We start from the raw sequence: 16692 nt of genomic DNA, 5'->3' as shown, positions 1-16692 counted from the left end.
AGAGACTATATTTTTTGGGGGGGAGTGCATGGTCCAGGAATCAAACCCAGGTCTCCCACATGTAAGACGAGCATGCAACACTGAATCACCCGTATACCCTAGAGATCTACTTTTAAGTGTAGTTCTTGTCATCTTGCTCTTTTGTATCCATCCCTTTATATCCAGAGTTAGAAATTAAAATCACATCATCTAGAACAATTTTTAGTAAAACCACTAATGGATATTTTAAAAATATCCCAGAATCTGGACCAAATGCTTGCACAGAAATAACAAACATAACAGTATGGAGGGTTCAGAAGTGTAATATGCTGAACAACTTTTCATTTGTCTCATTAAATCTATCTTTCATCCAGTTATGGCAAAGATTATAGCAAAACATGACATCTGCCATATACATGGGTTCATAAAATGGGAGTGGTTGTGCTTCTGAATCTTGTTCATATCATCTTCTATGCATATTATGTAATACACATATGTCCTGGTTTTGTTTGCTGAGAGGTTACCAGCTGATGGGTTCCAAGTTTACAAGAGAAATACACATGGAAACCTGTCTGTGTAACTAGTCCTGTCATTAATAGAAACATGACATATTCATATGCCAAACGGGTTATAAAGAAACACCATTTTATGTGCAATTAAAATAGAGAAAAAATTAAGTCAGAGGCTTCCAGACATAAATGCAAAAGTATTTTAAAATTTCACAGTAAACAAATATCTAAGGGATATCTAAATAGGTTAATGTTGATAATGTTGAGCATATTTTATAATGAACTTTTACATTTGATCTCTTTTTTATAAATACAGTTGCAATTGCTGAGTTGCAGACCCTCTTTCTGGGATGGGTTGAGACAATCTGGCATACTAAGGCAGCATCACCAGGAAGATATCTTGGAGGGAAGGCATGACCTCCCCACCAATCTTCCACTTTTATTTTCTTTAGTTTGAAGATTAATGTCATTATATAAGGATTTGAAACTCATGTTCTACAACTAATTGTGGTTCTGCGCTTTGAAATTTATTGTTTTTTTGTATATAAGTTATTTTTCACACGCAAAAAAGGTCAATTGTGATGATAAAAATTTTTTATTTCTAGCCTCCTATATTCTGGAGCAGCTAGAAGGAAAAATCTGAGAGGATGGTATGGTAGCCTATGACAAACTCTGGGAACTGTCCTGTAAGTACTTGTTGAAGAGTACTTACTTAATTGAAAACTATTAACTTTTTTCTTTCTTTGCTTTGTATATATATTATACTGTACAATAAAAAATTATAAAAAAGGACTTATAAATTCTTAAAGTAATCCTTTCACAAAATACAGTAGCTTTATGCTGCAAAAACATTATTTTTTGTCCTAAGTCATCACCTGCTCCAGCTGTCAGCCTCTTATTTACAGATTGTTTTTTTCTTCATAATGACACCTGCATGAGGCTCTTTGGCTGTTCAGGTATGGGTTACACCCTAATGTGTAACACTGTTAAACAAGAGCTTCAATGTTGTTTCACAAGCCTGAACATGCTGAGCTAGTCCTACTGTTTTCTGCACATTTCAATAGATCTTGGAGAGGCAATACTGGAACTCCTCATCATAGTCATTCTTATTCGTCTTCTTTTTTTTTCCTTTTTGCAATGGTTTTACTTATTCCTTGAAACTGCCCATATTGTAGGCTTTTCATGGATGAAATATGGAACTAAGCAGATTTGTTTTTTCTACAAAATTATGGTATAATCTTGCTCAATTTTCTATCTTAATTTCTAATAAACCTTACAGGCACACAGTATGTAAAATAACCCCCTTAAGGACTGAATGAGAAGAGCATGCTGCAAGGTACAAGAAATAAGCTAAAAATGAGCATAAAAACCTACATCTGACCAACACAGTACTGAATGCTGGCAAACGTAACATGACACAGGGAAAAATTAATAAAAGGAGATACAGTTCAGTCCTGAAAGGGTTAAATAGAAACCCTAATATATTATTGTTTCTAACCATCCAGCCCACATTACAGTGCTTGAAAACAAAGTAAAAAGTCTGGCACAGAAAATTACCCACATTTGTACAGTACTCATCAGAAGCACAGCTTCTTTTAAATAAAAAATAAGTAACTTGGTTAATAACTGCAAAATAGCATCTATTTCAAAAAGGAATCCACTTGTGGATTATCTGGTTAACATGAACAGTTTAGTTCTTCTTAAAAACTGGCTCACCATAATGTCCTCAAGGTCCATCTATGTTGTTACATGCTTCATAACTTTATTCTGTCTTACAGCTGCTTAATATTCTATCATACATATATATACACAGCTTGTTTAGTCACTTTTCTGTTGATGGACATTTGGGCTGTTTCCATCTCTTGGCAATTGTAAATTATGCTGCTATGAACACTGGTGTGCAAATGTCCATTTGTGTCCTTGCCCTCACGTCCTCTGAGTAGATACCTACCAATGGTATTGCCAGATCATATGGTAATTCTATACTTAGCTTCCTGAGGAACCACCAAACCGCTTTCCACAGTGGTTGTACTATTTTACATTCCCACCAACAGTGGACAAGTGTGCCTCTTTCTTCACATCCTCTCTAGCACTTGCTGTTTTCTGTTTTATTGATAATGGCCATTCTGGTGGGTGTGAGATGATATTTCATTGTGGTTTTGATTTGCATTTCCCTAATAGCCAGGGAAGTTGAGCATTTTTCATGTGCCTTTTAGCCATTTATATTTCCTCTTCTGAGAAGTGTCTGTTCATGTCTTTTGCTCATTTTGTAATTGGGTTTTTGGCTTTTTGTTGTTGAGTTGAACAATCTCTTTAAATATTCTGGATACTAGACCCTTATTTGATACGACATCTCCAAATAGTGTCTTCCATTGTGTAGGCTGTCATTTTACTGTGTTGACAAAGTTCTTTGATCCACAAAAGTGTTTAATTTTGAGGAGTTCCCATTTATCTATTTCTGCAGTGCTTGTCCTTTGGGTGTAAGATCTAGGAAACCGTCTACTATCACAAGTTTCATAAGATATTTCCCTACATTTTCTTCTAAAAGTTTTATGGTCTTAGATCTAATGTTTAGGTCTTTGATCCACTTTCAGTTAATTTTTGTATAAGGTGTGAGATATGGATCTCTTTCATTTTTTGCATGTGACTATACAGTTCTCCAAGCACCATTTACTGAAGAGACTGTTCTGTCCCAGGTGAGTTAGCTTGACTGCCTTATCAAAGGATCAATTGTCCATGGATGAGAGGGTCTACATCTGAACAGTCTATGTGCTTTCATTGGTCAGTATATCTATCTTTATGCCAGTACCATACTGTTTTGACCACTGTTTGTTTCATAATACACCTTAAAGTTAGGTAGTGTGAGAACTCTGACTTCATTTTTCTTTCTCAGGATATTTTTTAGCTATTCAGGGCACCCTGTCCTTCCAGATAAATTTGGCTATTAGTTTTTCTGTTTCTGCAAATTAAGTTTTTGGGATTTTAATTGGTATTACATTGAATCTATCAATTTAGGTAGAATTGTCATTGTAACTATATTTAGTCTTCCAATCCATGGACATAGTATGTCTTTCCATTTATTTAGGTCTTCTGTGATTTCTTTTAGCAATTTCTTGTAGTTTTCTTCTTATATGTCTTTTGTATCCTTGGTCAAATTTATTCCTAAACATTTTATCCTTTTGGTCGCAATTACAAATGGATTTTTTTTCTTGATTTCTCCCTCAGCTTGCTCAATACTAGTGTATAGAAACACTCAGATTTTTGAGTGTTGCTCTTGTAACCTGCCACTTTGCTATACTCATTTATTAGCTCTAGTAGTTTTGTTATGGATTTTTTTTAGGTTTTCGATGTATAGTTGTGGTAGTTAGATTCAGGTGTCAACTTGGCCAGGTGAAGGTACCTAGTTCTATTGCTGTGGACAAGAGCCAAACGGCATGTGAACCTCATCTGTTGCTGATTACATCTGCAGTTGGATAGAAGGCGTGCCTGCTGCAATGAATGATGTTTGATTGAATTGGCTAGAAGCTTAAATGAAAGAGGTCAACCAGCACAGCCCAAGCAGATCAGCATACCTCATCTCAGCACTTGTAGCTCAGCACAGGCCTTTGGAGATATAGAAAGGAATCACCCTGGAAAGTTGCTGGAACCCAGAGGCCTGGGAAAACGAATAGCACAGATCGCCCTGTGCCTTCCTGTGTAAGAAAGAATCTCAGTTGAATGTTTCCTCTGAAGAACTATACATTTTTAACTAAATAAATCCCCTTTTATTAAAAGCCAATCCATCTCTGGTGTGCTGCATTCCAGCAGCTAGCAAACTAGAGCAATAGTATCATATCATCTGCAAACAGAGTTTTACTTCTTCCTTTCCAATTTTGATGCTTTGTATTTCTTTGTCTTGTCTAATTGCTCTGGCTAGAACTTCCAACACAATGCTGAATAACAATGGTAATAGTGGACATCCTTGTCTTGTTCCTGATCTTAGGGGGAAAGTTTTCAGTTTTTCTTCATTGAGGGTGATGTTAGCCATGGGTTTTTCATATATTCCCATTATGATGCTGAGGAAGGTCCCTTCTATTCCTATCCTCTGAAGTGTTTTCAACAGGAAAGGATGTTGAATTTTGTCAAATGCCTTTTCTGCATCAATCTAGATGATCATGTGGTTTTTCTGCTTTGATTTGTTGATATGGTGTATTACATTAATTGATTTTCTTATGTTGAACCATCCTTGCATACCTGGGATGAATCCTACTTCATCATGGTGTATAATTCTTTTAATGTGCCACTGGATTCTATTTGCAAGAATTTTGTTGAGGATTTTTGCATCCCATATTCATAAGAGAGATTGGTCTGTAGTTTTCTTTTTTGTAATATCTTTGTCTGGCTTTGGTATGAGGGTGATGTTACCTTCGTAGAATGAATTAGGTAGCTTTCCCTCCTCTTCAACTTTTTGAACAGTTTGAGCAGGAGTGGTACTAATTCTTCTTTGAATGTTTGGTAGAATTCACATGTGAAGGCATCTGGTCCTGGACTTTTCTTTTTTGGGGAGCTTCTTAATGACTGATTCAATTTCTTTACTTGTGATTGGTTTGTTAAGGTCGTTTATTTCTTCTCGAGTCAATGTTGGTTGTTCTTGACTTTCTAGGAAGTAGTCCATTTCATCTACATTGTCGAGTTTATCAGCATAAAGTTGTTCATCGTATCCTCCCATTACTTCCTTTATTTCTGTGGGGTCAGTAGTTATGTCTCCTCTTTCATTTCTGATTTCATTTATTTGCATCCTCTCTCTTCTTCTTTTTGTCAATCTCACTAAGGGTCCATCACTCTTATTTATTTTCTCATAGAACCAACTTCCGGTTTTGTTGATTTCCTTGATTGTTTTCATGTTCTTAATTTCATTTATTTCTGCTTCATTATTTCTTTCCTTTTGCTTCCTTTGGGTTTAGTTCGCTATTCTTTCTCTAGTTTTTCCAAGTTAATTCCTCGATTTTTGCCCTTTCTTCTTTTTTGATATAGGCATTTAGGGCAATAAATTTCCCTCTTAGCACTGCCTTTGCTGCACCCCATAAATTTTGATATGTCGTATTTTCATTTTCATTTGTCTCAGATATTTACTGAGTTCTCTTGTAACTTCTTCCTTGACCCACTGGTTGTTTAAGAGCGTGTTGTTGAGCCTCCATATATTTGTGAATTTTCTGGCATTACGGCCTATTATTGATTTCCAATTCCATTCCTTTATGATCTGAGAAAGTGTTTTGTGTGATTTCAATCTTTTAAAATTTAGTGAGACTTTCTTTGTGACCCAGCATATGGTCTATTGTTGCCTCCCAGCCAGAGGGACATCTGTGCCTGGGAATAAAGTAATTCCCCTATTTCCCCTGTCTTGAGAAGTTGCAGGCATTCATGAGGTTAATCTTGGGCAAGTTCTTTTGTAAGTTCTTTTACAAGCCTTTTTGTAAGCTCTTTTACAAGCTCTGTTGAGCAAACAGCTAACAAATGTTCCAGTTGATTTGCAATTGTGGTTTACCCTCAGGCCGGAGGGAGTAAAACTCCCTGGAATATTGCATGCAGAAGTTTCCGAGAAGATTGCCCCCTGGCAAAGGGGTAGAGAGGAAGCGGGTGTGACCTGGGGGTGGTGACCCGCTAGATAAGGGAAGCTCTGAGGATACAAAAGGGAGGCAAGAAAACATAAGACTACTACTACTAAGAAAGAACTAATAAAGGTCTGACTCCCAAGAAGCAGGGAGCCCTGAGTGATGGAACCATACTTGTCTCCTGAGTGCTGATTTCTTAAGTCAACCTCGACGCCCCTCTCCTGACTCGGCTTCAAGAGCCGGACGCGACAGTCTATTCTTGAGAATGATCCATGAACACTTGAGAAAAAGGTATATACTGCTGTTGTGGGGTGTAATGCTCTATAAATGTCTGTTAAGTCTAGCTCATTTATTGTATTATTCAAATTCTCTGTTTCTTTATTGATCCTCTGTAGGAACCAGGGTTAATGGAAAACCTGCAGAATTTGTTGGGAGCAACTGGCTTCAGAGTGGCGTTGGCAGTAAACTGTGGAGACTGCTATCTGCTTAATTGGAGGACAGTCTGAGAGGGAGAGAATGTTTGTTTTTTCTTAAGCCCCAAGGTCTTGTTAGCTATCTCTTGTATGTAGGGAGTAATATACTGATAAGTAGGCACTCTGTTTTTTCACGAAATGTATGCATGCTTTTAGTTACCTAAACCCTGCAGTATATAAGCAGGAACTAGTTAAGAATAAAGTTGTTGGTTGTGGCTAAGCTTCAGACCCCCTGAACCCATCTGTCTCTTTCTTTCTCATCATTCCTTAATATCGTTCGAGCTCCGTTTCATAGGAAGCAACAGTCCTCTGTCTAGATTTTCTGTCCATTGATGAGAGTGGGGAATTGAAGTCTCCAACTATTATGGTAAATGTGTCTATTTCTCTTTACAGTGTTTGCCTCATGTATTTTGGAGTATTCTGGCTTGGTGCATAAATATTTATGATTGTTATGTCTTCTCATTGAATTGTTCCTTTTATTAACACATAGTGTCCTTCTTTGTCTCTTTTAACTGTTTTACATTTGAAGTCTAATTTGTTGGATATTAGTATAGCTACTCCTGCTCTTTTTTGATTGTTATTTGCAAGAAATATCTTTTTCCAACCTATCACTTTCAACCTATGATTCTCCTTGGGTCTAAGATGTATTTCCTGTAGACAGCATATAGATGGGTCTTGTTTTTAAATCCATTCTGCCAATCTATGTCTTTTGATTTGGGAGTTTAATCCATTAACATTTAGTGTTATTACTGTATGGGCAGTACTTTCTACCATTTTGCCTTTCAATTTTATGTCATATCTAATTTTCTTTCTTTTTACCTTTACTGATAGTCTTCATTTCTATACTCTTCTCCACACCTCTTTCTCCTGTCTTTTCATAACTGTTCCTAGTGCTCCCTTTAGTATTTAATGCAGACCTGGTCTCTTGTTCACAGATTGTCTCAGTGAGTTTTTGCCTGAAAATGTTTTAATTTCTCCCTAATTTTTGAAGGACAGTTTTGCTGGATATAGAATTCTTGGTTGGCAGTTTTTCTCTTTTAGTAATTTAAATATATCATCCCACTGTCTTCTCACCTCCATGATTTCTGCTGAGAAATCTATGCATAATTTTATTGGGCTTCCCTTGTATGTGATGGATTGCTTTTCTCTTGCTGCTTTCAATATTCTCTCTTTCTCTTTGACCGCTGACATTCTGATTAGTAAGTGTCTTGGAGTACATCTGTTTGGATCTATTCTCTTTGGGTTATGCTGCACTTCTTGGATCTGTAATTTTAAGTCTCTCATAAGAGTTGGGAAATTTTCAGTGATCATTTCCTCCATTAGTTTTTCTCCTCCTTTTCCCTTCTCTTCTCCTTCTGGGACACCCACAACACATATATTCATGCACTTCACGTTGTCATTCAATTCCCTGAGTCCCTGCTCATATTTTCCCATTCTTTTTTTTTTTTCCTTGGACTTTCTTGCTGGATGACTTTGTTGTCTATCTGTTCTTTGACATTCAGTTCAGCTTATTCTGGACCTCTAGATTAGGCTTTGTTTAACAGATCAGAAATTTTCAGTTTTTTTTTTTTTTTTTGGTTTCTTGCGCAGCCTGTATGGTGCCTTTCCCCCACCCCTTAGGAGGGTCTACTTAGGTGTTATAGATCCCAGCCAGATTTTCCCAGAGCAAACTGGCCTCCTGTCAGAAGGAAAGAGTCAGTTTTTCCTGAAGGTGAGAACCAGCAGGTTGGAATGCTTTCCTAGGAAGCCTCTGGGCTCTCTGTTTTTCTTATGCTGCCCAGTATGTCGTACCTTAACTTCAGCAGACTCTCCCTGCTGGGGATGTGGTGGAGACAGAGGAGAGGTTGTAGTCTGGTTTTCATTGCTTCACTTTTCAAGACCCTGGGGTCTGAATTCATTTAGGGAGGGATTCCACCTGAGTTGGGCCCCACCCCTCTCCTGGGGAAGGCACAGGCTCCAGACAAACGCTCAAACAAGTTTAATTCTGCCTATGCCTGGGGCAGTGGAGCCTGAGAAGCCTTGCAGCTATATCCAAAGAGCAGTTAAACCATAGAAACACAGCCACCAAAATGAAAGAGAAAAATCCTTTTCAGAGCAGGAACCCCGTTCCTCTGGTTTGCAAATCTAGAGCTTAAGCTGGTATGTTGCTCTGTGTATCTCCAGGTCCTATGTGCCCCCTCCTTTCCTTCAGGGCCCAAACCTTTTCAAATGTAAAAAAAAAATCTGTTTTTTTTTTTCCCTTTTTCTGCCAGCCTACCCCCTCTGTGCTGGGGCAAAACCAAGCGACCTCCGCCTTTACTCCAGGCTCAGCTGAGCTAGAGGCTTATTTTTCGTAGTCAGAATTTGTTAATTAATTCCACAATTGGAGTTTGGTTGTGCTCAGCACCTGCTGCTGGTTAAGCCTTTTTCCTTCCCCTCTGGGAAGCAGCCTGTGGGATAGGGGTGCTGGCCACTGCGGCTTGGGGAACTTATGGTTCTGGGTGGGCTCACAGCCGGTTCAGTTGATCCAGACTAGAGTATGCTATGTGTCCAGTCACTGATGTGGCCCCAGCAGTTGTTCTGTACTGTTTCTAGCTATTAGCTGCTCTGGGGGATGAACTAAATCCCATACCTCGCTAAGCTGCCATCTTGGCCAAGACCCTCAGTGTAATGTGATTTTAATAAAAATATTTTGTTTGAAATAAGGTAAGCTAATTTGCAGGTTCACATACTAATATAAATAAAATACTGAGAAACAGTCAGGAAAAGAATAATGAGAAGTTTTAGCATTACCAGATTTAAAACTAGTTAGAAAGTCTAAAACAAGTTTAAGTATATGATGAAGAGGCATCTTAAACTAAAATTAATGGTGAAAAGATGGACTACTTAATAACTGGTATCTGGACATCTGAAAAAAAAAGTTTGATCTTTACCTCACATTGTACATCAGGATAAACTCCAAATGGTTCAAAGATCCAAATATGAAGAATAAATCACAGAACCACACACACACTCTCTCTCACAAACACACCAAGAAAACCTTGAGATTTAAAATCCTGCAAGGTTAAAAAAAAATCAAAGCGAAAACAACAACAACACAAAAAGCTTTTAGAAAAGCCAAAGACAAACAATAAACTGGGAAAAAATATTTGTAATTCAAACCCCAAGATATTATCATATCTCATATTACTAGTACATAAAGAGCTCCTAGAATCAATAAAGAAAGGACAAGAAGATTCAGGAGAGAAAAGTTAAAGGATACGAAGAGATAGTTCACAGAAAAGGGAATACTTATGACTCTTAAGCAAATAAAAATATTTTTAACCTCATAAGAGAAAGGCAAATTTAAACTACCAAAATACCATTTTTCAACTATCAGATTAGCAAAATTCAGCCATTTGAAGGCTTACCGTGTTGGCTAGTTTGTAAGGAAACAACCATGTTCATCAATTGCTGGAGGAAAGCTAATTGGTGCATGTACAGAAAGCAACTTAGCAACATGCATAAAATTTCAAGTGCATACCTGTTGGCCCAGAGAGCACTCACTTTGTTATATTTTATATGACAAAGAATCTAAAAAGCTACCAATTGTAAGATGCACCATTACTTTTATAAAAAATTAAGAAAAATGCTGCATCACACCATCAAACGTGAATTTAAGATATGTCCCAATTTCAGAGATGTTAAACTATAAAAAATTTCATTTAAAATTGATGTGATACTGTATTTGGACACATACCATGTCATATGTGTAAAAGATGAACTACTGTAACAATAGGAGGTAATAGAAAAAAAATGGAAATAACCCCAATGCTCATCAATAGGTTTCTGGTTAAGTTAATTAGGACATAGCTACAGAATGCAAGAAAATGAACCTTTAAAAATGAATGAATTAAGAAATGTCTTGGTTTAGAAGGATCTTTAGATTAGGTTCTTAATGAAAAAGCAACATATAAACCAGCAAGTATAATATGCCAACTTTTATGAAGAAAGGGCAAAAAAAAAACCCCACACAGATTAATATTTGCTTGTGTATACGTTAGAAAAAATGGAAGGACAGATGAGGAGTGGGTACTGGGTGGAGAGGTATAAGGATGGCAAACTTTCGCTGTGTACTTCATATTTACTGGAGCTTATGGATAGATTATCTACCAAAAACTTCAACAGAAGATTTAAAGATGAGGGAAGAAAAAAAAACCAAGATATTTCAGATATTCTTGAAAACATGGTTTCTCATATTACATATATGTACTTTGCTTGTTATTTTAAATACCTCAGAAAACACAAAATCAGTCTTCCACTAAAGACTTCTGTTGAATCTGACATGATGAGAGCACATATTCTGAAAATTTCAAGTTCTTTCCATAATCTTCCAGTTCTAATAATTCAGTGGCAACTCCTTACGCTTATCATTGCTGTTTGATAACTTCTTTCATAATCACGGTGGTTTAGTATTGACAATTTTTCACCATTAAATCTCAATTTTACAAAGTATTCTTTACTTTTTAAAAATTAAAAAAAAATTTTACATGGGCAGGCACTGGGAGTTGAATCCAGGTCTCTGACATGGGAGGTGAGAACTCTGCCACTGAGCCACCGTTGCCCACCCCAAAGTTTCATGGAAAGATATTTTCCATAATGCAGGGGAAGTAAACCTGGTTCAATCACAAACTCAAATAATAGAGAAGCCTTATAATGCTTGTGACATATTTTCTATTTCTTGTCTGATTTTTTATAAGCTTTTTAAAATGATGTTTCTGTTGTCAGCTGAGCAATGCTTCATTCTCATATACTTTGTCTTCAAATCAAGTTATTGATGTAAGACTGTCTTGAAAGCAGAGGGTCACATGAAGTTCTCACCTAATTATTGTCTATTGATAATCTTATCACAGTCAAAGCCTTCTATCAGAGAGGGCTAATAATTTCAGATGCAGTCAGAGATATTGGTAAATGTTAAAATATCAAAATCCATCCTCTGAGGATTCCGCTGATACTCGGCAACAAACGCTGCTTCCCTTGCTCTACAGGTTTTCACAAACAGCCTGTGGCATCCTTCAAGCTCTTGTATTCTGTCCGGGGCAATGGGGTAATTTTCCAGGAAGTACCTGAGGAACTGCTGGGAATTAATTCCTAAAACGCTAGGTGGGTGGGGGAAGTGGAGAAATGGCAATGCGGACAGGCCTCCACCGTTCCCAGCCCTCGACCTGGGCGTGCTCTCAGAACCCTCCTTCTCTGCAGGCTCCAACCACCTGGCGACCTCTGCCAACCAGGATCTCCTGGCCGCCGCCATGGGGCCTTCCCTGGCCTCCTCAGGCTGCACCAAGCCCGCTCCATCCTCAGCAGCCTACCTCCGCCGGCCGCACGTTGCTGCAGCCCTTCGCGCGCCCGGCTCTGGGACTCTGCTCTCTGACCGCAGCTCGAGTATTTTCATCCCGCCGCTGTCAGATAGGCCGCTCCCAGAAACACTGGAATAACTGGGAAGCTCGATGGTGGGTATGCACGTAAACGCGTGAAAGTGCACTTCCCTGTGCGCCTGAGACAGCAAAACACCCGAGCACGTGTGTGAGCGCCTTGTGTACGCGTAAACGATGTGTGCCTCACCGTGCGTGAGGTTTGAACAGCGTGGGCTTCCATAGACGCTGAGTGTAAACGTCTGCGCACGCGTACTCCAAGGCTCCTTGGAAAAACCGGATGCGAACTGAAGGCCTGGAGCGTCGTGGAATTTCAAACCGATCTGTTACCACAGAACTTCCAAGGGTGGCGCCATATTTTACATTTTGACAAGTTTAATGTTAATAAGGAGAGTCTTAAAAGACTGTTTCTTATTGGCATTCTGTGGTTGTTTGAAGCTGTATGTACCCCCCAAAAAACATGTTTTAAAACTTCATCTATTCCTGTGGCTGTGAACTCATTGTAACTAACACCTTTGGGTGAGTTTGTTCACTTACTCGGTCAAGATGGAGCTTAAGCTTTTTACTGGAGTCTTTTAAAAGCAGAATGAAATTCATCAAAGAAAGAGAGAAAGCTGGAGGGAGCAGCCAGAAACCGGATATCAAGGGAATACAGAATAGAAGGGAGAGACCAGGAGAGCCAAGTTATGTCTTGCTGTGTAACAAATTAACAACCAAGGATGGTCAGCAGCCAGCCCCCAAACCCTAGTCTTTGAGGAGGGAACATTGTCTTGCTGATGCCTTGATTTGGACTTTTATCCTAAGGTCAACCCTGTGAGTGAATAAATTCCCATTGTTTAATCCAACCTGCTTTATGGTTGAGTAGTCCTTGAAACTTGAACACATTCTCAAGGTTCCATTCTAGGCTATTTTTTCCTCTAACCTCTCCTGTTCTTATTTGTAATGCTGCTATTATAATACCAAGATATTGTAGCTGTATGGCTTTTTTGGGGGTTCCTCATTCTTTCCCATTCGTCCGTCTGTCTTCGCCCATATAATAGCTTAATTACTAAAGTTTTATAATAATACTCCCTTCTTGTTTATCTTTAAAATTGCTTTGATTACTCCTGGACATTTATTTTTTCAAAATCTAAGTTGTGTGATACACCACATATGCAGAAAAGTGTAAAAAATGTAAATGTACATCTGAATATTTATCACAAAGTGAACACCTATGTAAGTACTATTCAGATAAAGAAATTGAATATTTCCAGTATCCCCAAATTCCCATCCCTTCTCGTCACTACCCTCCTTCTTCCTACCCAGAGATAACTACTATTCTGACTCTTATGGTAATCATTTCCTTGCTTTTTGCTTTACCCCCTAAGGGTGATTCCTAATCCTATAGTTTAGTTTTGCCTGTGTTTTTTTTTTTTTTTTTTAACTTAAATACTCTGGTATCTCATTTCTTTCACACAACATTACGTTTAGGAGATTCATCCACTTTTGTGGTTATAATTAGTTCATTCTTTTCCATTATATATTTAGTTGCGTGACAGCATATTTTGTTCATTCTGTTGGGTGGACATTTGGATTGTTTTCCGTTTGGGGCTGTTTGTTCAGCTACTGTGAATAATGTTACGAGCATTCTTTTATGTATGTTTGGTAACATACATATGTATTTCCCTTGAGGATATACATAGGAGAATTTCTGGATCAGAGGTTATATTTTCAATTTTCATATATAATGCCAAACTGTTTCCAAAGTGCCTTTACAATTTATTTGCACACCAGTATTGTGCGAGAGTTTCCCCTGCCCCACATCCTTTCCAACATCTGGAACTATTATTCTTTTTCATTTTAGACATTCTTGTGGGTGTGGTTTTTGTCATTCTGATTAATAGTGAGATTGAAACTTAGGGTACCTCTCTCCATAAAATTCAGATATTCTGTTGTGTCCTCTAATGAAACTTTCATTGGCCTTACCTCTTGGATACATAGGTGGCAAACCTATAAAGGGGAGGAAATGAAAATCACAAAATGTAGACTAGTGGTTGCATTTGGAGGCAGGGAGGGGTAAGGGGGAGGAATCAGGAAGGACATTGTGGAGTTAGGTTCAGGTGTCACCTTGGCCAGGTGAAGGTGCTTAGTTCTCTTGCTGTGGACATGAGCCAATGGCATGTGAACCTCATCTGTTCCTGATTACATCTGCAGTCGGTTAGGAGGTGTGCCTGCTGCAATGAATGATGTTTTGATTTAATTGGCTGGTGCTTAAATCAGAGACTCACATAGCACAGCCCAAGCAGCTCAGCACACCTCATCTCAGCACTAGCAGCTCAGTCCAGGCCTTTGGCGATGCACAAAGGAATCACCCCGGGGAAAGCTGTGGAACCCAGAAGTCTGGAGAGAAGGCCACCAGAGATCACCTTGTGCCTTCCTGTGTAAGAAAGAACCTTAGATGAAAGCTGCCTTTCCTCTGAAGAACTATATTTATTTATTTTTGACTAAATAAATCCCCTTTTATTAAAAGCCAATCCATCTCTGGTGGGTTGCATTCTAGCAGCTTTGGCAGACTAAAACAGACAGCTCAAGTGCTTCAGAAGTACTGGAAATGTTCCAATTTCTGATGCAGTGACATGGTTACACTTGTTTTAATTTTACTATAATTAATATTATCCTTTCAATTATAAATGCATATTGTGGTCTTTTGTATATAGAATATATTATATGCAAAGATCTTGCCCACCTTTTGTAATATTTATTTTTAGGTGTATTATCTTTATCGATATTATAATGGAGTAATTTCCAAGCTTTTATTTTCTAATTGATTATTGGTTGTGTATAAGAATGACGATTTTTTTTTGTTGATGATGTATCCAGTTAATTCTGATTGGTTTTGGTGTTTTCTATTAGATGCTCCTGTCATGTGTAAATAATAGCAATTTTATCTGCTTTCTAATCCTATTGCCTTTCTTTTTAAAATGCAATTTTACTGAGATATGTTTACATGCTACATAGTCATCTGAAATATACAGTGGTTCATTGTAACATCATATAGTTATGCATTCATTACCACAATAAATTTAATAACATTTCTGTACTCCAAAAAACTAAAACTAAAAATAAAAAGAATGTCCAAAGTATCACATTCCCCTTATCCCCCCTCCCCAACCCCATTATTATTTATTTGTCTAGTTTCCTACTTATCTGCTCAAACACTGGATGAAGGGAGTGTCAGTCACAAGGTTTTCACAATTACACAGCCATACTGTTAAAACCATATAGTTACACAATCATCGTTAAGAATCAAGGCTACTAGATAACAGTTCAGCAGTTTCAGGCATTTCCTTCTAGTTATTCTAATACAGTGGAAAGTAAAAAGGAATATCTATGTAATGCATAAGAATAAACTCCAGAATTACCTCTCCACTCTATTTGAAATCTCTTAGCCACTGAAGCTTTATTTTGTTCCATTTATTTTCCCTCTTTTGGTCAAGAAGGGTTTCTCAATCCCACAATGACATAGCCAGGCTCATCACTGGAAGTCATGTCCCATGTTGCCATGGAAATTTATACCCCTGGGAATCATGTCTCATGTAGAGGGGAGGATAGTGAGTTTAGTTGCAGAGTTGGCTTAGAGAGAGAGGCCACATCTGAGCAATAAAAGTTCTCTGGGTTGACTCTTAGGCATAATTTATAAGTAGGCTTTGCTTCTCCTTTGCAGAAATAAGTTTCATAAGGGCAAGCCCCAAGATTGAGGGCTTGGGTTATTAAATTGGTAGTCCCTAATGCTTGTGAGAATATCAGGAATCCCCCAGGTGTGGAAGTTTAATATTTCCACATTTTCCCCCAGTCCCTAAGGGATCTTAGCGAATACTTTTTCATTTTCTGCCCAAATTACTCTGGGATGTATTTGCTGTGCTTCTTGGATCTGCAATTTTATGTCTTTCATAAAAGTTGGGAAATTTTCAGTGACTGTTTCCTCCTTTCTTTCTTTCTGCCCCTTTACCCTTCTCCTTCTGGGACACTCATAACATGTATTCACGCACTTCATATTGTCATTCAATTCCCTGAGATCCTACTCATATTTTTCTATTCTTTTCCCTATTTGTTCTTTTGTTTGTATGATTTCAGATGCCCTGTCCTCTAGTTCACTGATCCTTTCTTTTGCCTCTTCAAATCTGTTGTGTCTTCATTGTGTTTTATTGTGCCTCTCATTCCCATAAGTTCTGCCATTTGTTTTTTCAAACTTTCAAGTTCTTCTTTATGGTCACAATGCCTTCTTTATATCTTTCAGCTCTTTTGCCATATTTTCTTTCATTGATTTGATTTGATCTAGAAGATTTGTTTGAACATCTTTATTAGTTGTTTCAACTCTTGTATTTCATTTGAACTGTTAGTTTGTTCCTTTGATTGGGCCATATCTTCATTGTTTCTTGACTGACTCATGATTTTTTGTTGATGTCTAGGCATCTGATTTCCTTGATTAGTGTATTCGGGGGGTCATTTTCTCTCTTTAACCTGTGAGTTTTCTTGCTGGTTGGCTTTGTTCTCTATCTGTTCTTTGACATTCAGTTCAACTTATTCCAGACCTTTAGCGTAGCTTCCGCTTAACTTGTCAGAATTTTTCAGCTCTTGATTTTCTGGTTCTTGCCCTGCCAAATAGGATCGACTTTACCAGATAAAACAGGCCCAGGACTCAGGATGAGGGTGTAATCAGTCTCAAGGGTCCCTAAGGATGAGACCCAACAGGCTGCCAGTCTTTCCTGAA

General features: G+C 38.0%; 1 pseudogene; it reads right to left on the bottom strand.

Moving 5' to 3' along the window:
• Positions 1-8104: 8104 nt before the first annotated feature.
• LOC143659189 (EP300-interacting inhibitor of differentiation 2-like) lies at positions 8105-12193 on the bottom strand (annotated as a pseudogene).
• Between the last annotated feature and the right edge of the window lie 4499 nt (positions 12194-16692).

The sequence above is a fragment of the Tamandua tetradactyla genome, chromosome 16 (genome assembly GCF_023851605.1).
Source record: "Tamandua tetradactyla isolate mTamTet1 chromosome 16, mTamTet1.pri, whole genome shotgun sequence".
In the NCBI taxonomy this organism is placed as follows: domain Eukaryota; kingdom Metazoa; phylum Chordata; class Mammalia; order Pilosa; family Myrmecophagidae; genus Tamandua; species Tamandua tetradactyla.
This window is presented reverse-complemented; position numbering and strand designations above follow the sequence as displayed.